Source organism: Canis aureus, chromosome 10, assembly GCF_053574225.1.
Source record: "Canis aureus isolate CA01 chromosome 10, VMU_Caureus_v.1.0, whole genome shotgun sequence".
Classification (NCBI taxonomy): Eukaryota; Metazoa; Chordata; class Mammalia; order Carnivora; family Canidae; genus Canis; species Canis aureus.
The window spans coordinates 71,764,535-71,788,698 of record NC_135620.1 but is presented as its reverse complement, the minus strand read 5'-3'; the positions used below and the strand labels follow the sequence as shown (position 1 = coordinate 71,788,698).

At 40.7% G+C, this 24,164-nt stretch overlaps 1 long non-coding RNA gene across 1 annotated transcript; it reads left to right on the top strand.

Annotated features, from left to right (window-relative positions):
• The first annotated feature begins 1,968 nt into the window (after positions 1-1,968).
• Positions 1,969-21,901, top strand: LOC144321805 (uncharacterized). Its single transcript, XR_013387322.1, has 4 exons — positions 1,969-2,104; positions 4,543-4,600; positions 5,901-5,964; positions 21,612-21,901. It is a non-coding gene; the product is annotated as an uncharacterized LOC144321805 (long non-coding RNA).
• Positions 21,902-24,164: the final 2,263 nt, after the last annotated feature.

Here is a 24,164-nt window from a genome sequence, read left to right as displayed (position 1 = left end):
TTGGCTACTACTCTCTGAGTGAGAGAGGTCACTTTTAAATAATTCTGAGTAGGGAGGGTCTTGATATGTCTTAATCATAAGGAGACTGCTTTAGCTGGTATGTGGAAAGCATTTTGAAAGGGGTAAAGGTGGAGGCAGGTTAAACAGATCAGGCATATTGAAATAATTCAGGTGAGAGGATGTGAAGCTTGGACCAAGGAAACAGTGGACATGGTGAGAAGTGATCTCATTGCAGTTATATTTAAAAGGTAGAACTAAGAAGATTGATGGATTGTAGAGAGAACAAAAGGGAGGCAGGGAGGCAAAGAGGGGGGTGGTGGAGAAGGAGAGAGATAGAGGTCAAGATCACAAGGTGAAAAGTATTTTGGGCCCCAGGAAACAAAAAGGTGCCATTTCCATGATTTATAATGTAGAAAATTATGAGTAAGGTAGGTTTGGTGCAGGAATGGTGAGGCAATATTATGAGTTCAGTTCTGGGTAGCTAATTTTAAATGCCAAGTGAAACATCTGTGTGAAGATGTTAGGTTGACCACTGGTTATAAAAATCTGCTGTTTAGGCACAATATTAGCAGGTTGCAGGTAAAGTCCTGGAGGCATCATAGGGATGGCATTTTAAACACTTAGTTCCCTAAAATGAGACAAGCCTAACTCATGAGTGAGTATTGATAAAGAAAAAGCATTCCAGATTTGAGTCCTAGGCATTCAATGATTAGAAATGGAAGAGATTAGGATGAATCTTCAAAGGAGACGAAGGAGTGGCCAGAGCGGAAGGAAGGAAACCAGGTGCATGGAGTGTCCCAGTAGACAATAAAGGGTTTCAAGAGGTCAGCATCAGGGTTTTCAAAGAGATCAAATGCTGCTGATAAATCACTCAAGATGACGATGGACAATTGACCACTGGAGTTAGCATCACAGCAATCATAGGTCACTTTGATAAGAGTGGTTTTGGTGGAATAGTGTGGGTAAAAGTTTGACTGATGTGGGTTCAAGAGAGAATGGGAAGAGAGAATTTGCAAACTCTTTCAAATTTTTCCATGAAAGCAAGAGACAAATGTGGTAGTTGATGGAAGGAAAAATAGAATCAAACTGTTGTGACAAAAATATTGGGTGAAATAGCAATGATTTTGCACACTCAAAGGAAAAGTCCTGGAGAAAGGGAAAATTAATGATGGAGAAGGAAGGAGAATAGCCTGAGAGTATTTGATCCAATGAGAAAAGATAAGGTCTACTAATGAGGTAGAAATCTTGGTCTTGGCTATGAAATCTGAGAACATTGAGTCTAATGTAGATCAAAACGTACATTATTGGTACAGATATACGGAGGTTGATGGATGTGAAAATGGGAGCTAGAGAATACTATCTCTGGTTTGGTTCCATTTTCTCAATGAAATGTCAAGGTAGGCCACTGATGAGAATGAGAGTGGAGGAAGTGGTTTTGGATATTTCAGAAGAGAGAAGGTAAATATGGAAAAATTTTTTGTGTTGATTTAAAACCTGTCACTCAAAGTACCACTCACTGGTTCTCATTGTTATCTAGCTAGGTATTCTCCAAACATTTGAAGAGGGTTACCCTCCTCATGTCCTTCATGACGTGTCCCTCATGAATCACATGTTCACTGTGGTAAACAACATTCCAGCTACTATCCTATGCAACAGTTTTCAGAATTTTTATGGTCTTATTTGATCATATTTGGAGCTCTAGGTTGTCAGTACCCTCCTAAAATGAGATGTTCAGGATTAAATTCAAGCTCTACGTGTGTTTGGATTCCATAAATGGTTGGACACTGTATTAGACTAACTGGGTGGCATTAACTTTGGGAATGTGACTTTGAGTTAGGCTCCACAAATCTAAACCTAAATCCACAGATCCATTTCCACCTTGCACCACTGGTATGTTCTGGATCAGATTCAGGGCCCCTAACTCTTTAAAAGTCCTTGTTTTTTGGTTTCAGATTAGCATTCCAGTTTGTTATGGTTTTCAAATGCATTTGCTAATTGAATTCTCTGCCCAACACCTGAGAGAGACGTGGTACCCATTTTACAGAAGAAGAAATCAAGGTACTGAGAGATGAAGTTATTTATCAAGTGTCATGGACTTAACAAGGTACAGAAAAGGGTTTTAAACTCAGGAATTTAAGCTCAATGCCTAAGCTCTGTTTTAGGCTCCATGGCCCAGAAACGTGTCTAGATATCCTGTGGCACAGTTCCAAGAAGAATTCATGTCTCTTGATTCTGAGAGCTCCAGCCAGAAGCAATGCCTTTCTTAGATCCCCCAGCTCCTCACCCTCTACCAGACAGCTAGACCCAGAACTCCTATACATCATGTGTCTGATCCCTAAATGCTCATGCTCGCTCTCTCATTTCTGAAATATAAGTCACTTCCAGGTTTTGTGCTATCTTCAGATTTAAAAAGCATTTTAAACCAAATGGACAGGCATTAGAGAGGATTGGGACACCTGCTGAAAGCTTTAAAGCTTTCCCATATGAGTCAATTTTATCCATAATGAGCATGCTTCATTGTCTTTTTCTTTTTATATTTGATGATGTTCTTTTTTTCCCTACAAGGACCATTCATATTTAATTACAATGGAAATCTTCCTCCCATCCTTGTCCTCAACACACACGTGCATTTTTAATGGAGTTTCTAGAGTAAACATGTTTCAAAGACTATCCATGGTTCCAAAGACTATGACACTCTTAACAAGTTCTTCCAACTTTTAAGCCTCACGTGGAATTCCCAACTGTCCAGTGATTTAACTTGTCAGATTGCTGGAATCAAGTCACTCATACATATTACCCCTTGACCTCCAACTGGCAGTCATAGCCCTCTCTTTTGCAAAGAATGACACTTCTCCTGCTTGACAATCCAAACTGTCTGCTCACCGTTTGTGCACAGTTGTGGCAGCTGAAAGCAGCTGGCACGCAACATATGGAATTTAATTTCCTAATATTTACATAGATGGAAACTGTTTTTGCTCCAGACTTCAGATGATCTTTTGCACTAAGCCTGCAGGCAAAAGTTTTCAGACAATTTCATGCCCGCCTCCTATGCTCCCCTGCTGCAATCTCATTCATGAGAATCAGAACATAGTCTAATAATGTGTGTGTGTTGGAAGATGCGGAGTCCTTTGCCTATTGGCTTTGCTGCAATGGTGGTTTATGTTGGTTCTGTTTGCAACTGGGAAACTCGGGGTTTTCAAATATAACATTTCTTTGGAAATATTCTTAAAATAAATTTTAAATTTCAGAACAGTTCAAAATTTATAGAACATGAAGATACTACTGAGTTGCCATATGCCTTATGGCTAGTTTCCCCTATTAGTAATGTTTTACATATGGGCATGGTACAGTTGTTATGATTAATGAACCAATACTGACATATTAACTAAAGGCCATGCTTTGTTTTATTTTTTATTGAAGTATGATTAACATACAGTTTTTAGTTTTAGGTGCACAATATGATTCACCAATTCTATACATTTCTCAGGCCTCATCACAATAAATACACTCTTAATCCCTGTCATCTATTTCACCCAACCCCCCCATCTCCCCTCTGACCACCAGTTTGTTCTCTATATTTTAGTCTGTTGTTGTGTTTGTCTCTTTTTTTTTGTTTGTTTCTTAAATTCCACATAAATGAAATCATGTTTTTCTCTTACTGACTTGTTTTCCTTAACATTCTACTGTCTAGATCCATCCATGTTGCAAATGGTAAGATTTTATTCCTTATCATAGCTGAGTAATATTCTAGTGTGTGTGTGCGCTTCTTTACCTGTTCATCTATGGATGGACACTTGCATTGTTTCCATATCTTGACTATTGTAAAAAACACAGTCATAAATATAGAAGTGCTTATATCTTTTTGAATTAGTATTTTCATTTTCTTTGAGAAAATACTCCAATGTGGGATTGCTAGGTCATTTGGTATTTAATTTTTTAATTTTTTGAAATGTCTTCCATACTGTTTTCCACAGCGGCTGCACCAACTCACCTCCCCACCAACAGTGCACTAGCATTCTTTTTTCTCCACATCCTTGCCAACACTTGTTATTTTAAAGTCCATCTTATTTATTTATTTTTTTAAGTCCATCTTATTTAAATTTCCTTAGATTATACCTAATGTATTTTTTTCTGATCCAGGATCTCATCCAGTATACTGCATTACATTTAGTCATTTTGTCTCTTTAGTCTCCTTTTGGCTTTAACAGTTTCTTACACTTCATTCATTCCCCTTATTTTTGATGACCTTAACAATTTCAAGGGGTCTTGATCAGGTATTTTGTTGAATGTTCCTCAACTGGAATTTGTCAGATTTTTTTCTCTCATGATGAGACTGGGGTTGTGTATTTTCAGGAGAAAAATCATAGATGTAAAGTGTCCCTTCCACCCCATCATATTAAGGGTACAGGCTATCAATATGATATTACTACTGATATTAACCTTGAACACCAAGATGAGGTACTGTTTGTCCACTGTAAAGTGATTTTTTCCACTGTTAAGTTACTCTTTGTTTATTCTTTCCATACTGCTCTCGCTGGGAAGAAGTTACTCTGTATGGCGCACATTTAGGAAGCAGGAATTAGGTTCCATCTCCTTGAGGGTGAGTGATCTACATAAATTATTTGAAATTCTCTTGCATCGAGATTTGTGTCTTCTCCCTAGTTTATTGATTTAGCAACCATTTATTTGCATCAGTATGGATCATGGATGTTTATTTTTACACTTAGGGTTATGAACCAGTCCCACTCCATTTTGTTGCTCAAGTTGTTTTAGCTTTATCATCAGAAGCTCTTTCATTTGGCTTCTGTGTCCCTTTGACATCCTGTCATCATTCTGGCATTAGTTTGTTTGCTTATTTGATGAACACTTCCTTACTTTCTGGGGTGAACAAATGTTCTAGCTCATCTTGTATATTTCCTGCTCCTGTCCTATCATCAGCTGTTCTTCCCCCCTCATAATTTTGAAATAACTAAAATAGTCCTAGTTTTCATGGGGAATCTCACTGGTATATAGTAGTCACGGGTAGTAAAACTTGGGCCTAGGAACAACAGCTAGCGAGAAAGAGGCATATCATTATGATTTCAATTGTTTAATATTAAAAATTGTGTGCATTTGTTCAGCAAATATTTTTGAACACTGCTATGTTTCAAGAAGTGAGATAATTAGAAGCTGGAGGCACAGAAGTGTTTAAGACCTGATCCCTACTCTCTGAGAGCTCACAGTCTAATGAAGGAAGCAAACAAAAAGGCAAGCAACCACACACTACATGGAGCAGGTGCTGTGGTGTGAGTAGGTCATCCTAGGATTAGAGGGGAAGACAGCAGAGTCATCCAATTTGGACTGAAAAGAGTTTCCTGGAGGTAAATTTGCCAAATGAATTGAGGAATTCACATCCACAGCAACTCCTTCAGGCCTCTTGATTTAATAAAGCTTGAATTTTTTTTCAAAGTATACGTATATCTTCCTGGATCTTCTCTCTTTTAATTTAATTTGGGTGGTTGCTTTCTTTTGGGAGATATGGTCAGTTAGAAGAATCTATAACTTTCTCTCATCTCACCATCCATAAAGAGGCAGACTTCTTTGTTCCTCATCTCAGGAAGGGGCTCTGATGATAACTGGTCTTAGAATCTGCTCTCGAGGCATTCTGGAGCTTAGAGATACAGAATCTCACAAACCTTCAGGTGGTTGCAGCAAATGAGTGGCTACTCAAGTTAAAGACTGTAAATATGCTTTTCTCATCTCTGAATATCTAAAAATGGTGTCATTTAAGTATACATTTAGGCAGGCTGTATTTAACAAAAATGGTTGCAATAATTTCTCCCATTCTGCAAATTGAAACATTTTTTGCAGTGTAACTGTGACACTTCTCTCATCAAGTGGGGGTCTGTTCTCTCCCCTAGAACTTGAGTGGATTGCCACGGTGACAGAGGTGACATTTTAACTTCAGAGGTTTGGACATAAAAGGTGAGTTCCCTTGCTAGCGCTCCTTTGAGACATTTACTCTTGGTATCCAGCTGCCATATTGTGAGGATGCCCATATTAGCCCATAAGGAGAGGGCACATGGAGAGGCCATATGTAGGGGTTGTACCTGACAGCCCATTTGAGGTCCTGGCTGACAAATGGAAGATATATGAGTGAAGATGACTCTAGACTTTTTTCAGACTCTGGACATCATAGAGCAGAAACAAGTCATCCTCCCTCTGCTCTGTCCCACAGAATTCATGAGTATAATAAAATTTTTGTTTTATATCACTATTTTTGCATGTGGAGGTATGGGGGAGGAGGTTGTTATTATGCAGTAATAGTAACCAAAATAGAAATAGCCGCCCTCTCAGCACTCCAAGCAAGTGGCCCTGGATATGAAGAACTAATCCTGGCCTGCAGAAAAGCCTAGCATTCTCCCTTACAAGCCCTTCTGCTATTTGCTTCTTTCCAGTATGTGAACCTATGCTATCTGTTCAATGTCTGCTCCCTCTCCTGACCTCTCCTAGGTCATAGGCAAGAGGAGGAGATCATGTTTCCTCATTCATTTCCCTACCTGCAGTGCCAGAAACTTAGTTGACAGTCATTAAATATTTGTTGGATGAATGAATAGAACGCAAGGAGGTATGGTTAGATGAATATGATTTTTGGGGGGTGGCATTCCTGAAGATACAGAAAAACAAAGTCTTGCTTTAAATTTAAGTAAAGTAGAACATGTATGTGTTTCTTTACATCAAATTGTGAATAAATAATATTCTGACATTATTTCCTTACCTGAGACTTTTCAAGTCATTTTGTCTACCTATTGCCATGTAATAATTCAACCTAAAATGTAGTGGTTTAAAACAACAGATATTTGATCAGGATTCTGAGTTTGGTTTGGCTGAGTGATTCTTTTGCTTCACTTAGCATTGGTTGGGGTTGGTCCAAAATGGCCTCACTCACATAGCTGGCAGTTGATGTTGACTGCTGGCTAGATGCTCATCTGGGGCTATCAGCCAAAGCTCATGGTTCTCCTCCATGTAGATTGCGATACATGACCTAGTAGGCTTCTTGATAGCAATTACACAACATCAATTTTATTGGTCAAATCAAAGAGCCAATTCAGATGTAAATGGAATGAAATGAATACTACCTCTTAATGAGGAAATGGCAAGGCTATACTACAAGATAGAATTTGAGGTGGGAGATATTGTTGTGACCAGAAGTGATTTGATTGGTTGATTGATTACGTATTAGTTTCCTTGTGACCTGCCTATTTGGATTACTGCTTTAATTCTCAGGAATGTCCACTCTCTGGTTATATACAAAAACAATGCACTACCTACCAACTCCTTGGAGTACAGTGTTAAACTTGAAGTCAGAAAAAGATAGTTTGAATTCTGGATCTATCATGTAACTGCTATCTCTCTCTGGCTTATTACTTAACCTCCTGGAACAAGTCATCTATTTTATAAAATAATAATAATAACTTATTAGATAATAATATATTATCAGAAATCCCAGTTGTCTTACCCCAATAAGATAAGTCAATTATACCAAAAATGCTTTGAGTTCTGATATTATGTACAATAATAATAGATATTGATTGTTCTGTGCCTCCTATATGTTTGGCACTGTGACATATGTAATGCATACGTCAGTTCATTTAATCCTCACATCTAAAGCTTCAGAGTTAGTGTTCCCACTTTGGAGAAGCCAAGTTATGTAACCAGTTCAAGGCAAGACAGCTAGCAGTTGGTGATCTTAGTCATTCAAACTCAGAATTGACTCCAAAGCTCACAATTCAAAAGAACAACCCATTTCCTTGCAGCAACTCATGATCTCAGGTAATATGCATATTAGCAAATAATATATCTGATAAGAGACTTCTATCTAGAATGTATACAAATCTCTTAAGACTCAAGAGTAAATACACAGCCCAAATTTTAAGAATGGGCAAGGAATCTGAGCACATTTCTCCAAAGATGTACACATAGCAACTAAGCACATGAAGAGATGTTCAACATCATTAGCCATTAGAGAAATACAGATCACAACTAGTTACCACTTCCTGGCTACTATAATTGCTAAAATAAAAGAGATAGACAGTAATAAGTGTTGGTAAGGATGTGGAGATATTGGGGCCTGTATACATTGCTGGTAGAAGTACAAAATTGTGCAACTACTATGAAAAATAGTCTAGCAGCCTCTCAGGAAGTAAAACACAGAGTTACCGTAGGACCCAGAATCTTCCTTCCTAGCTATAAATGCAAGAGAAATGCACACATTTGATCATAAAAAAAAACTCGTACACAAATGATCATAGTAGCATTATTCACAGTCGGAAGAAAGTAGAAGCCATTCGAATGTCCATCAACTGACAAATGGATAAATAAAATATGATAGGTCTAAACAATGGAACATTACCCAGCCATAAAAAACAGAATGAAGTACTGATACACACTACAACATGAACCATTAAAACGATATGGTAAATGAAAGAAACAGTCACAAGAGATGACATACTGTAAGATTCTGTTTTAGTGAAACCACCAGGATAGACCAATCTGTGGAGATAGAAACTAAATTGGCGGTTGTGGGGAAATAGACACTAATTGCTAATGGGCACAGAATTTCTTTTTAAGACGATGAAAATGTTCTAAAGTGGGTTGTAGTGATGGTTCCAGAGCTCTGAGAATATATTAGAAGCCAGCAAATTTTCATTTTAAACAGGTGGATTGTATGGTATATGAATTATATATCAACAATCCTGTTAAAAAATAATACTAGCAGAATGTATGTCATTGACCCTATGTCAGGCACTCTTCTGAGCTCTATCTTACCTAATAAGACAGTAATTTATTTAATCTTAATTACAACTCTGTTAGGTAGCCATATTATTATTTTCTCTTAAAAGATAAAGGGTGACAGTTTAGACAATTTGCCCAAGATTATATAAAACACGGTAGGGTAGGGCTGAGATTCTAATCTTGATAGATAGCTGCTTAATCCCTAAGCTTAATCATTATGCTATACTACCCCTTATCAATTATAAATACACATAATACCTTGGGTTTCCTCCCTTTGCCCCACGTTTTCTGTTCTGCTTTGGTCATACATGTCCTCCTGCCAAAGGATTTGTTTTTATTTATGTGAGTGTCCACGTCATTCCGAAAACCTGTCACAAGTATTCATGTGCATCCCCCCTCCTAAAAAATAAAAATAAAAAAAGTTTAGCAACCATAAACTAAATCTCCTTTGGGGCAGGTTAGATTACGTTCTTTTTAAATTTCTCTTCAGGGATCAAGACAACTTTCTAGGACAAGGGAGTTTGTGGAGGTGACACAGTCATGTCATTTAAATGGAAAGGTGGTTCATGCCTTCCAATCGGGAACCTGAAACACGGTTCCATCTTTGCTAACTGCCTGACCTCAGACTAGTCATTTGACCTCTCTGAACCTCAGTTCTCTCATCTTCAAATTAGGAATACAGACAGTATCCAGCTTGGTGAGACGCTGCAGTGGCAATGCCGTGGGGACTAATGGGTGCAAAGGGCTTGGGGTGGGGCTGTGCTCCATAAAACAGGAGCCACTGTCCTTATTCACCCTCACAGCCCACCAGCATGTCAACTTGCCCAGCACAGTTAGCAGAGCAGGGAAAAGCTCTCCCCAATCCCAGCAAACTGTCTTTTCTTCCAGCCTGGGAAGTTCTCTCCTCTCCAAATGACCAACTTAAACCAGATTGAAAACCTGGGGCAAAAACATGCAATGAGTGGGGAGAGAGAGAGCGCATGACGGCAGTTGGCTCGGCTTCCCAGCTTCTCCAGAGAAATCAGAGCGGCTAAGATGTTTAAATCCCCAGCCAGAACCCCTGATTTAATTTGATTTTATAGTTCCAGGGAATTGCCTTGTTGTGGTTTCCCTATATCACATACAGAGCTAGCCTCTCCCCCCTGTGGAGAGGGGAGCCAGTCAGAGTAAACGTGTGCTGGCACAGCACTCAGCTGCAAAGACTCTTCTCCTTATGCAGCTACTTCTGCATGGAGGCCCCATGAGACAGGCCATGGGTGGAACAGCAGGGCCTCCAGCTGTCCCAGAGGGGGCCTGAACTTTGGTTTGCATGCTGACTCTGTGGCCTCATGTACCTGTCAAGTGTCATGCCTCCAGACATATACATGTAACTGGGAAATAACAGTCTACACTCTCAGGTTTGGTGTGAGGCTGTGAGAAATGAGGAGCAACATTTAGTGAGTTCTCAGTCAGTGCTATTGTAGGTCCACCAGGAAACCGAAGCAGTTAAATAGCATGCAGAGGGCGCTGGACTCGCTCTGCTGACATCTTTACCTCTCTGGGCAAATAGAAGTAAGTGAGCAGAAGAAAGAAGAAAGAAGACGTTTCTTTGGAGGAAACAACCCCTTGTTTGAGGGTTTGAGAAGACGTCCCATAACATTTCTTGAGATGTCCTACACATTCTACATTTAGCGTTGGAATCCTAGGATAACAGTGAGGGAAGAAGAGTAGAGATGATATAGCCCTACCCACTCATTCCCACTCTAGAGAGACAGAGGCTCAGAGAGGGGAACTGACCTGCTGAAGAACACACAGCAAGTGAGTTACAGAGCCTGGATTTTATATTTGTGTTCTTTTCACTATGTCAGATTGTTTCTGGGAAATCATTTGGGACAAATTCAAAGAGAGGCATGATTGCAGGGGCTGTAAAGGACAAGAAGTATCCAGGGAATAAATGCCTTCATTTGGCCAGAGGAAGCGTGAAGGTGGAGCAAGGCAGCCTGCCAAGGGCCTCCTGAGCCTTACTAGGGTTTAAGCTTTAGCCCAAAGGCAGTGGGAAGCCATGCTTATTGGAATATAAATGACTTGAGGACAGAATTCTAGTTCATATTATTTTTGTGAACCACTTCCTGGCATGTAACATCTGGCACATAGTAGGGGTTGAGAGGTGATTGCTTGATGATCCCAGATTTCCAAATCTGGGAGCCAGCATGGCTTGGAGAAACTTCCAAGTCTTTAGAGTTTGCTCCAGTAGAAGAAATCCTGAAATCTATCAGCAATCATTCACTTTTCTAAGAATTCTTGAACATGGGAAAGTGGGGGAAAAGCCCTCAGATGGCTTCCATCGGAAATGACATGACCCTGTTCACCCACTGAGCTGGTAATAAGTAACCTTTCCCAATAGCTAGAGTATGGTGCATGACCCTGCATAATGCTGGTTCCAGTGAGTGAAGTAAGTAGAGGCTACATAAACAAAAATTAATAGGCATAGAGATTCTCCATCTGGCATCTGCCACAACTTCAACTTCTACCTTGCACATGCCTATGTTCCATTGCTTTTGGCCAGTAGCACAGGAATAGCGAGTAATACACTGACCTTGGTCATCCTCACCGTCTTTCTAACTTTGCAATGGGTTCTTTAAAAGAAGGAATCTGAGTTTTCAGGACTGGGTTTAGGAGTGAATCAGTAGTCCTTGGAAGTCTAAAAGAGTAATGGACATTCTAAAGTGTGAAGGTATCATTTCTCCAAATGGGGGATCTGTCACTGGAGAGTTTAACTGCGCTGAACTAAGATAGCAGTAGCTAAAAGTAGAAAAAGACCTTGGGCCTCATGAATTATGCTTTCATCATGGAAGGGGGAAAAGCTCAACACCGAGGTATGAGGCACTGAGCTAGGTGTTTGATTATTATAATATCTATGACATGAGAAATATTATCGCCACCATGTTGGGGCAGGACCCAAGGTTCAGAGACATAAGGCTCCATGGAGATAAGAATCATGTCTATTTTCTTCACTGCTGCATGGCTGGTATAGGGGAAGTATGCTCACTCACTTTCTACAGTCATGAAGCTGGCAAATTAGAACACAGAAAATTGAATGATGGTCTGCGGGGATGTACATGATGCTGTGTGTGTAGAAAGCCCCAGCTTGGGTGACATCACCCCTTTATTAATGAACTTTCAACAGCTTTCTGTTCCAAAAGGCCTTATCCTACCTGGTCCTTGTTGATCTCACCAACTTCACCCCTGTCCTCTCTCTTTTTCATTTCCTGACCTCCAGTTTCAGTGGTTTTTGTTTCTATCCCTCCAACATGCTGGGTTTGTTCATTCTGCTTCTGCTGTTCTCGAGGCCTGAAATAATCTTCTACTATCTTAGCACTGCTAGCTCTCATTTTTCTGGCTCCATCTCAAATGACATTTCTTCAAAGAGGTCTGCTTTGACAACCTGATTCATCCTTGCTATCCAGCCACTTGCTGTTACGTTACTCTATTTTTGCACTCTTTGTTCCTACCTGAAATGAACTCCTTTGCTTTTATATTTGCCCATTGTTTGTCCGACCCCTATTGGAAGGCTAGTTCCACGAGAGCAGGAACTTTGCCTCTTTATCCATTGTGGTATTTCCAGCATCTAGAACAATCACCGGCATATAGCAAATGCCTGATAAATACCTATCTAACAAACAACTTAGAGAATAAGTGAACAAATGGCTGACTGTCACCTTATAAGTAAAATCCCAAAACCTCAGGACCCAGATTTATTTATTTATTTTTTAAATTTATTTATTTATTTATTTATTTATTTATTTATTTTTACTGCTTTCTGCATTAGATCTTACTAGGATGTTCTATCTCCAACCCTCCTCCCAATCTTAGCCTTTTCTGTAACGGACAGCAGTTTGCTCAGCAGATATTCCCCTTTCTGTCTCTGACTAGGATCCTGGCATCAGCATGCCTCCCTTATCCCCTGTCCCAGCAATTCCTGACTCCTTATACTTTCTCAAATGCATCATACTGCGTCTTTGTCCTTACGGTCCTCCAACCTGCACCATCCTGTGCTCCTGGTAGCCACTCCATCCTTCCCACTGTGCAAATCCGGTAAAACTCACTGTGCTCAGCACAAATATATAGGTCTCCGGGAAGACCTTCCTCACTTTCCTGAATGGTGTGTCTCTCAGGGCTCCTTGAGGGCATGCTCTGCATTTGTACTGTAGTGTTTATCTCACAATGGAATTGGGTTTTCTTGTCGGGTAACCAAGGGCAGAATGGAAGTAAATTCAACCTTTCTCACAATACCAAACTGGAGTACAAAGGTGAATATGAGAAGGCTGTTCAGCAACCAGGTGAGAATGAATGAGGAGAGTAAATAAGTGTGAAAGAATGAATTAACTGATTCTTAAGAAAACATATCTGTGAATGTCTAACCCAAGATTTCATTTTATTTGGCTCCTTTCTTAGCAGAACACTCACTGTCCTTATAAAGCTTGTTGTTGTTGTTGTTGCTGTTGTGTGTGTGTGTGTGTGTTTTAATAAATAGTGGCATTCAAACAAATGAAAAAACCAAGAAGACTGACAGTGACAATATGGAGAGATCCATGCAGTGAGCTTTTTAGGTTAGGTCGAGTCTCAAGGGAAGGTTCATAGGCAGGAGCACAGAACTACAATATAGACCCAGGACCAAAACTGAAGTCTAGATGCAGGAACAGGGACCCAAGATCACAGCGACATTTCCTCTGATGAGTCTCAATACAAAATTGTTGAAGTTTTGGGGAAGCCTTGTGGTGTATGGAATGGCAAGATAAAGACAGGCCTGCCTGGTGCTCATGCTGACAGCCTATCACTATTTCTACAACACTGGGCGACTCATATAACCTTTCAGTTTCCTCTCTGTGAAGTCTACTTCCCATTGCCCAATGCAGGATCGTTATAGGACCTAATTCAGTGCTGACATGCAGTAATTGCTCAATAAAGCACCATTGCCTTCACCACACGATGAACTAGATTGTCTCCAGAACTGGAGAAGGGTTGTCCCCACGTGTAGGTTAAGAGGCTATTACATTTTCCAACCATGAATTAGTAGGAATTCTGGTCTGGTCAGATGAACCACTGGTTTTATATATAATAAATATTGGATTACGTATAATGTGTGTGTCCCAGCTCCAGTTCTGTGACTTTTAATAGTTCCCTTGTCACTGTAGTATGCCTGATGTGGTGAGGTTACAGAGAGATCCGCAATTTCTCAAAAATCAAACAAAAAAACACCAATATCCACATAAAACGCGTCATGCGCTTTTGACTGTGCATTTCTGTTTCTAGGCATTTATCCAAAGGAAATAACCAGAGAACGCATGTACAATGATGTTCATCTCAGCATTGTTTATTGCAGTAAAAAATTAGAAACATCTGAAATGCCTCACAATAGAGATTTGGCTAAGTTAATTATGTTTCAGACATTCAATGGAATACCACGCACACATCAAAAAATTGTGTTCCCTCAAAGTATTTAATGACTTGGAAACAAGTTCAAGGCATATTGTTCAAGGAAGAAAGCAGATAACCAAACAGTATGTTCGGTATATTTCCAGTTCGGTAAAATAGGAATTGTGAAGGAAACAATAATAAGATTAAGTAATACCAGGGGAAGTAGTATTAGTGGTTAAGAACCCAGGCTGTGGATTTAGACCCCCTGAGTTCAAATCCCAGCTCTTCCACTTGCCTGCTGTGTATTTTGGAAATTATTTTACCTCTCTTTGTCTCAATTTCCTCATCAGTAAAATAGGGACAACATATGTACCTTCCTGAGGATTAAAATGAGTTTAGATATTTGGCTTTAGGACAGTACCTGATATTTAATGCTGAGTGAAATAATTCAATCAGAGAAGGACAATCATCCTATGGTCTCACCCATTGTGGAATATAAAATATAGTGTAAGGGATTATAAGAGTGGGATGTAAGGAGGGAAACTGAGTGGGGAAAAATTAGAGAGGAAAACAAATCATGAGAGACTCCTAACTCTGGGAAACAAAGGGTTGCAGAAGGGGAGGACAGTGGGAGGATGGGGTGACGGGCACTGAGGAGGGCACTTGATGGAATGGGTACTGGTTGTTATACTATATGTTGGCAAATTGAATTTAAATATTTTTTTAAAAGAAGGGTACCTGATAAAGAGCAAATGTTATAGCAATGTTGGCTATTAGTTTTATTTTTTTTAAAAAATGATGTAACGCATGCTATTTTTAAAAAGATTTTATTTATTTATTCATGAAAGACACACACACACACACAGAGAGAGAGAGAGAGAGAGAGAGGCAGAGACACAGGCAGAGAGAGAAGCAGGCCTCATGCCGGGAGCCCGATGCGGGACTCGATCCCGGGACTCCAGGATCACACCCTGAGCCAAAGGCAGGCGTCAAACCGTTGAGCCACCCAGGGATCCCCCAGGCATGCTATTTTTTAAAAAAAGTTAAAACAAACAAAAAGATGACTCATATCTATGCAAATACCATTCAGCTAATAATTGCTTAAATTGGGATTGAACCTAAGCCTGTCTGGCTCCAGAATTTGAGCACCTAACCATTATGTAATTCAGGAAAAGAAATGTTAGCCGTGGTTTTCACATATTTGCAGGATGAGGGATACCTTTTACTTTGTTTTTTGTGACTTTCTGGATTTTCCAAAAGTTTAACAATGAATACATACTGCTCTTGTAATGACAAAAATGTTATTATTTATACATGGCATTTCTGGTTATTTAAAAAGGAGCAAAGCTTCTCATACTCACTTGCTTTCTTTATCAATTAGCCAATTACCTTATTTCTGCACCACAACTGGTGCAGCTTCATGGAGATGCTTGAAATAGTACAGGGTGTCAAATTCACGATCACAGAAAACAGGTCACAGTTATCCTACAGAGTTGACATAGTATTCCAGAATCAGCATGAGCTCTAGAATCAGACAGAACTGAGTTCAAATCTTGAAGCCATCAGCTACAGGCCCTTGGATAAATCTCTCAATTGCCCAGTGTCTCTGTTTCCTCTGCTATGAAATAAGATACCATCTCACCATGATGCCTGACTCCATGAGAGCTCTATATGAAGAGGTCTTCATCATCGTTTCAGGTATATGGTAAGAACTTAACTACTGGTGGTCATAAGGATAATACTCAGTTTTTAACTGTCTCTTAGAGCTGCTGAATCACCCTACACTGGCACCAGGATGGGTGAATCCTAATTCATAAACACCAACCTTAAATGTGTCAATAAATGCAAAACCACTAATTTCTAGCTGAGGGGACTAGCATCAGACAGCCCACCATGATCTATTTCCAGTTTAGAGGAAAATGTTGCCATTCCTGCCGAGTGTGTATTCCTCCACCCTACCTTTAAAGAACAAATAAAGCAGAAAATGAAGCTTTTTATAAGATGTTAAAAATACATCAAGAATGAAACCCTGCTTGCCTGTTGCTGATTTGAAAATGGGTTTGAAAGCATTCCTTACATCCAGATTGGATTACTCTCACTTTTACTCTGCAATATTGCCAGTATTTTTTTTTTTATGATTATTATTACTAGGACTTGTTCTGGGTCCAGAACATGGCAGTAGGAATTATCTCTGGCAATTCTGCAACTCAGTCCTCTCACCAGCCCCTAAATCTCAACAAGCATTCTGAATTTCAGCCGGAATTGATTGGAAAATTGGCCTTATAATTCACAAGGGTTCAGATTTGAGATCAGTTAACACCAGACTTCTGGAAACATTGGCTGCCCCCTTGGGCCAATGAGTGGTGAGGTTTTTCTCCTTGAAAACAGAGCTGAAAGTCATGCCTTTCTTCTTCACTCCTAGTTATGCAGACTGCATCCTGAGAAGTGCTCTGAGAGGGAAGGTCTCCTGCTGTCTTTGTGCGGGCTTTACATAGAACAAGACACTTGTTCTGACAGAAGGGGATCTCAGGACCCACATTCTTAATTTACATATGATAAAGTTGAGTCCCAGAGAGGAGGCAGGCTTTGCTTGGGTTACACCAGGAGTTATGGAAGACTACAATTTGTATCTCCTAAATCTTTGGTTATAGTTGTTTTTTCTCTACACTACCATGCCTCATTAATGAAAGCCTTTGACATCTCTGCAAGTGGTGGGTCACTTATGGATTGACTAACCAAACCATCTCTTTAATGTAGCCTGGACCTCAGCAGCATACAGCCCATCCATTTAATCAATGGGACAACAATGTACCTTCACCCTCTTTCAAATTGTAGCTTCCTCATGAACTCTTTTGGTCCTTTGCAGAACCATTTTGCCATGTAGAGCAAAAATACAAATGCCTTTTAGAAGCTGCAAGCCTGCTTTGGAATGTGTGTTCCTTGTTCCAGTTGGACTGACTTCTGAACATGGAACTATTAAAAATCAGAATACTGCTTTCCTGGAAGTGGGAGAAACATATGAGAAGATGCATGCTGGCAGTTTCCTGTAATGCAGGCTTTGACCCATCCTCCCGTTAGCCTTTCAAACCCTGCATCCATTTTCGACATGATGGCTGACAATCTGAGAAGGGCATCTCTTTGGAACTGCGGATTGAAACTATAAGAATTAGGTAGCAGGGGCTTCATCCAAATTGGACTTCTCACACACATTGAGAGACCATTTAATTACATGATCAATAGGATTGCAAAGAAAGCTTAGAAGGTCACCAACATCACTGTGGGATGTAGTAAAATATGATAGAAGGAAAACCTGAGAGTGCTGTATCAAGAGTCCAATCGATAGCCACTAAGTTTTATCTGTGTCAAATTTAAGAACATTTGACATCTGTGCCAGAAAAGTGCAAAGGCAGTTATGCAAACCATCCAGCTGCTTCCCAGAACCCAAAAGTTCAGTGAAGATCATCTGTAAAGAATACACAGAAGACAGCCAGTGAAGGGACTCAACAACGCTACTCATAAAGGTTCGCAAACAAACAGATTTCCACGTTGGCAAGCCAAGTCCCAAATGTTGCATACAGCTGGGTAAATTTGACCTTCCAAGTGTTTGCTCTTCTTTGTCACCCATTTTAAAAACAAGAGACCCCACCCAGGATTACACGGAAGAAATGTTAGCATGCCAGGTTGGTTAAGGGGGTTGGGAGCCGAGTTAGACTGCCTCAATAGAAATCCCATCCCCTGCAACCTACAAATTGCATGACTTTGGACGAGTGGCTTAGGTGCTTCAAGCCTTTATACTCCATCTGTTAAATGGGGGAAATGCTTGTGCCTACCTCCTAGGTTGTAGGGAGGATTAACTGTGCTAATCTACCTGCAGTACTCAGCACAGTGCCTGGCACATAGCAAGGCCTCCATAAATATAAGGTTATTTTTGAAATTGTTTCTTGCTTCTCACTAAGAAATTATTCCACAAATACAACACCATATTCAGCATATAGCAGCAAAGAAAGTATCCAGGAGGGGAATAGGAGAAAGCAAAGATTGCTCAGCATAATTATTAGAATTGCTATCCCTTATTGAGAGCTTATTGGGTACCTGGTGCTGTGTCAGCTACTTCATGAATATTTTCTTGTTTAATTACCATGGAATATTATAAGGTAAATCTTATTCCTATTTTTCATACAAGCAATCAAAGCACAGCAAAGTGAAGTAACTTACCCATAAGAAGACATTTTTAATAAATAGACAAATGTGGGACCTTCTGACTCTACAACTTTGGCTCTTCTGAAGTCTCTGATCATCTCTGAGTCCCTTGGGACGATTTGGTACAATTTTGGCAGGGCACACGATGAACTGCCCCCAGATGCTGGGAGAAATCTATCACACTGCAGCGGCATAGTCATGTACTGCTCGATGGGGTTCCATCACATGTATCCCATGCACTTCCACAGGAATGAAAGTTTCTGCATGTCCGTCCATTTTCAGAAAGGCGGAACGGAGCAAACACATGGGCAAAGCTAAGACAAATGGTCTCCTGTTCCCTGAGGTTCCCTTTCCCTTGGTGAGGCAGATTTGCAGGGCTAGGACTCAAAATACATTCAGTTCAGGCAAGCACAACAAGAATTTATAAAAAGTGGCACATCGTAGGTAAGGTGTGGAGGGGGGTCAGCATAGAAAAATGAATCATATTGAGGTCACACACAAGGAAAGCTCATGGAAAAATAGGCAACTATAAAACTATGTATTAAGGCATAGTGATGGAGAGCTGGGCTTTGGAAACAGAGAGACCTGAATTTGAATCCTGGTTCTAAGCTTACTTGGTACATGGATTCAAATAAATCACTTTTCTTTTGCATCCGTAGAACGTGTTTCCTATGCAATCTCTACTGCATGTGACTACAAGAAGGACGAAATGGGATGAAGCAGATCAACAGTTTAGTATTTGCACATAACCAGCAATGCCTGGGCCTTGTCCTAGCTCTACTACCCACTGGCTTGCATCCCTGAGCAAGTCATTGCACCATGCTGTGCCTTTGCTTTCCCATCTATAAACTGAGATAACAGTAGTACCTGCCCCACAGGGTAGTAGTGAGGATTAAGTACATTAATATTCATAAAGCGCTTAGAAAATTTGTCAGGCGGATAGTGAAGAATCGGTGTTAACTACTACCATTACTGCTGTAACTTGTTTTGATAGAGGCAAGGCACAGGATGCTGTAAGAAAACAAAGAGGCACTTAACTAAAGCTGTGGTGGGCAGACATGAAAAGCTTCCCAGAAAATGGAACTCCAGTGAGCATATTCCAGGTAGAGGGGCAAGGGTTGGGGGGCAGCAAGGGCTGGGGCAGGATTTAGAAACCACATTCTTGGATTTCCTTTACAGTCGGTCTTCGGTGGAGACCGTGCCTCTCATATCTCTTGCTTTTGCCCATTGTAGTTCCTGGGTCCTGCAATTGGTTCAAAGGCAAATTCCAAGCCAGCAATGGAGTGGGAGGGGGTAAGAGGGGAATGCAGTACCCCATTTTGAAAAAGGGCTGTAACCATTTAGCCGATTATTTAACATTGTGGAATGCAGTAAGGTCAGAGACTGGCTCACCTTTCAATGTAGCTACAGCTCCAACGAGCAATCTCTGAAATTGCTTGAAGTCATTTACACCAGTGAATGCATATGCATCAGGGCTTGGTTAAAGATTTAGAGGATAAGCTGGTTAATAGAATTAATTTGATATATCCGGTATAATTCAGTGGAACACATGAGTGCCCTTCAGAACCCAAAGCTTATGGGACAGGAACAAATCCTTGTACCAGCCATTAAAGAAGGATTAGTTGGCCTCCGGAAGGAGTAAGCCCGTGACTTTCATTCTTCTCTAGCTGAATGCTAAATGGATGTCTTGATAAATGGCTATGTTATAAACGATTTATCAGAAACTTGGACCGTTGAGTGTATTTTTTATTTTGGGCCACTTCAGAATTCATTCCATAGCCCTATCCGATCCCTTCGCCTCAGTCCTGAGGCCAGAAGGGAATGTGTGGAAGACCAGGGTGCCATACACTCACCCGGGGCATTATTCTTTGTGAGACTGAGATGGGGTGGATACAAGGACACCACCTCCACCCTCCTCTGAGTAGGCTCGGTATGTACCCCAGAGGGAACAGTGGCTAGCCGCCTTGGATTAAAATATGGGCTGGCCAGATACTGAGTCTGCCGGTGGGAGTTGAGAAGCCAGCCAGCCGAAAGAATCTAATATTTACTGCAGTTCACCAAGACGTCAACATCCCCATATTTTGCAGATGAAACATGACTTTGTAGGACCCGATGTCGAGTTTTTTGAAGGTGATTCAAAACAGGAGTAGATCATATTTTGGTAGGAGAAATAAAAGCTTCCTCCTCCATTGCTGTTCATCTTGTGATGCCAAATTAGGGAGAACTTCTGGCCCAGAAATAGGGGAAAAAAAATTGGAGCTGTTTTAAGATGATGAGAGAGGTTCTTTTCATGCCACTCTTAGTACAGAGGAGTTTTTTAAGGCGTCGAATTAGAACAGTGGTAAGTTTTTGCAATCTGAGAAAAAGAACTTGGGAGTAAATGCTGATTACTCCTTTAGGATATGTGTGTCCATGGCCAGCATGGCCATTTTAATATCCTGTCACTGAGAAAGACACTGGAAGAGAATTTTAACAAGAGGAAGAAAGTCAAGAAGAAAAGGGGAAAGTATACATTTTCTATTTCTAGGAGAGGATTACATAGCAAAGTGGTTTTGACTTTCGGGGATCATGAAAGTGCCCAGTGTAGGACCTGTAGACAGGAACCATGCAAAACAAATGGATAATAAAGGCGGTACCCATGAAGTCTATCCTGACCAAAATGGTATAGGTAGTGTAACCTATACCCATTCATATTCTTTTTTTTTTTTAAGATTTTATTTATTTATTCATGACAGAGAGAGAGAGAGAGAGAAGCAGATACATAGGCAGAGGGAGAAGCAGGCTCCACACAAGAAGCCCGATGCCGGAACTCGATCCTGGGATTCCAGGATCACGCCCTGAACCAAAGGCAGATGCTCAGCTGCTGAGCCACCCAGGTGTCCCTACTCATTCATATTCTTAAACAAATTCCCCGCCTCCTGGAACACAGTGCTTATTTTCCTGTTTCTCTCTTCACTCTCTTTGAGTCAGCATAAATATAAACCCTGAACTATAGAGAAAGAAAGGCCTGGGCTCACAGACCTGTTCCCATTGGCCTTGGCAAGTCCCTTCACTTCAAAGTGCCTCAGTGTCCTGAACTGTAAAATGTAAGTAATGTGGCTCAACCTTGCAGAGTGGTGGTAAGGATTCAATGAGAATGTTCTGACCACCAATACAAAGGAAATCTGTACCTTGTGTTTTCAGTATTTGTCAACCCCTCTCCCCTTTGTTCTTCAGCAAAAATCCTGTCTCACATACAGGAGGTGATCAAGTAAGCACTGGCTCTGCACTGGGTGAAGGTCCACGATGCTGACCTGGTGATGGACGGAAGTTTCTACATCAGTTCCAACTGCTCTGGTTTGCAATGTAAATGGACACCAAGACAACCAAGGGGCAGCCTTGCAGCAGATCAAGATCACCCTGCCCTGGTCACAACAGCCCTTTTCCATGCCATGGCAGATAAAATCCATGTCGCACCCAAGTAGGTCAAGGAAGAAAGGACAGAAAGAGAGAAGCAAGGGAAGGGTACAGGGGGCAACAGAGGGATAAAAAGAGAGGGAAATAAATGTGTTTTTGAAATGCTCTTCTAATTCTTCAGGAAGAAAAGACAGCAGTGTTGAGCTAATGCCCCCAAAATAGATCTGAGCAAACATTTGCCAACGATCTGGAAAAGAAAAATCTTTCCTGACACTTCTTTTTAAGTAACAGTGGGACTTGGGACTCTGGGAAGGGAGGGGTAGTACTGAGGCCAGGCAAGGTCTTGCCCACGCTGCGTAAGGTTCTCTGGAGCACCACTGCCAAAGTTCAGACCTGGCTCGTGACAAGCAAACCTCTGAACGCTGTGGTTTGGATTTTGCTCATGGCTTAATTTCATATGTGAGGTCTTCTCATACCCAAGAAACCAGGCCTTGCCTAATCGAAATCAGACAGAAAGGCCACACACATTTGCAAGGATGTGTGCCATCTTGCCCTTCTTTACAATTTTCACAGAACTCTCTTAAAAAGAAGGGAAGAGAGAGGAGGCAGTGCTAGTTACATCTGATCAGTCTTTCTCCTTTCCTTTTACCTAGACCATCATTTGAAAACTGAATATTTCTGGGCATAGCAATGGGTATTAATGAGAAAAATGTTTGGACCAAGGAATTTCAAAAATGTGTGTAATAAAGTTAAAGAAGGGCACATAGATAGGCTAGATATTTACTATGTAGGTTCTCCGCCACCAGGTTAGCTGCTCTGTCAGCATCATTTAATGTTGTTACCCACGCCCTCCCTCTGAAATACTCTCTCCCTCTAAAATCCAGGGTACCACCCTCCCTCAGTCTCTCATTATTTTGTGAGCCTGTCTTTCTCAGCATCCTTTACACTCTCCTTCCTTTTAATCCTCCACACCTGGGGAGATGGGACTTCAGTGGGTCCCTACTCCATGGGTGGTAGGTATATTGACTTTACAGGCCTCCAATACCATGCCTTTTCTTTTCTCTGCCTGTGACCTCATCAGCTATCTGCAGATTTCTACTTTTAGTTCCATAAATGGCATCTCCATCATCCATGTAATATGTCCAAAACTGAACTTCTGATTCCTGCTGCCTCCCTCCTCACCTCCTCCCCATGGTTTCTGCATAGTTGTCCACGGTCAACGAATGGTACCACTGTTTTCTCTATTTCTCTCATCCCCTTACAATCTAGGTCCAGTTCAACCCTGCATCTTAACTGCATTACTCTAAAAAATATGCCCCGAATCTACCGTGACCACTATCACGCTAGCCCAAGCCACTGTCAGCCTTCACAAAGACTACTGCAAACACCTTCTAACCAGTCTCCCTAGGACACTCCCACTCACCACAGTCGATTATCTACACTGCATGATTTGAAAAACAGAAATCAGATCCTGTTACTTCCCTCTTCAAAAATCTCTGATGATTTCTCATTTTACTAAAAATAAACTATGAACTTTTCCCCATATCCTAAAAAGCCCCATATAACCTGATCCCTCCTACCTCTCCAGCCTCATCTATTACCATGATCCCCCTTACTCAATTCCTTACATGCACACCAGTTTTCTGCTACTCTGAAAAGGCCAAGAATTAGCCTCAGGGCCTTTGCACTTGCTGTATCATTGGCCAGTATTGCTCTGCCCCAAATCCTCAACTGACTTTTGGACACTAGTTCGCCAAGCCAATAAGTGCCTTTCCCTTTCTGAACCTTCATTTTTTTCCCCTCTGTGGGATGATTTTGAACAAAATTTGCTGTACAACTATTATATAAGGGAAATACTACACGGGCATGAGTGACAAGGATGAGGATTTGTAGACCGCAGAGTATTAAGACATGGAATAACATTTAGTCCCATATAATACAACTGATTCATGTTTATCAGTAACCAAAGGAAACTGAAAGACACGTTAGAAATTTAGCATTGAGATTCACTATGGTCTTTATCACTTTGTTATTATTTATTAAAGATTTATTTATTTATTGTAGAGAGAAAGTGAGAACGAAGTAAGGAGAGGCAGAGGGAGAGGGAGAGAGCATCATAAGCAGAATCTACACTGAGTGTGGAACCTGACACAGGGCTTAATCTCATGACCTTAAAATCAGGACCCTGAGATCATGACCTGAACTGAAACTAAGAATCAGCCCTTCAACTGACTGCTAACCCAGGTGCTCTGGCCTTTGTCATCTTAGTGTAGAATATCTTAGTCATTTCAAGATGAAGACATAATTTATTGTAAATCTGGCTTTATTTCCATGTTCACTGTGAAAATGTTCCACTCCTTCATTAGAGGTAAATGATATTGAACAAATGAATCATT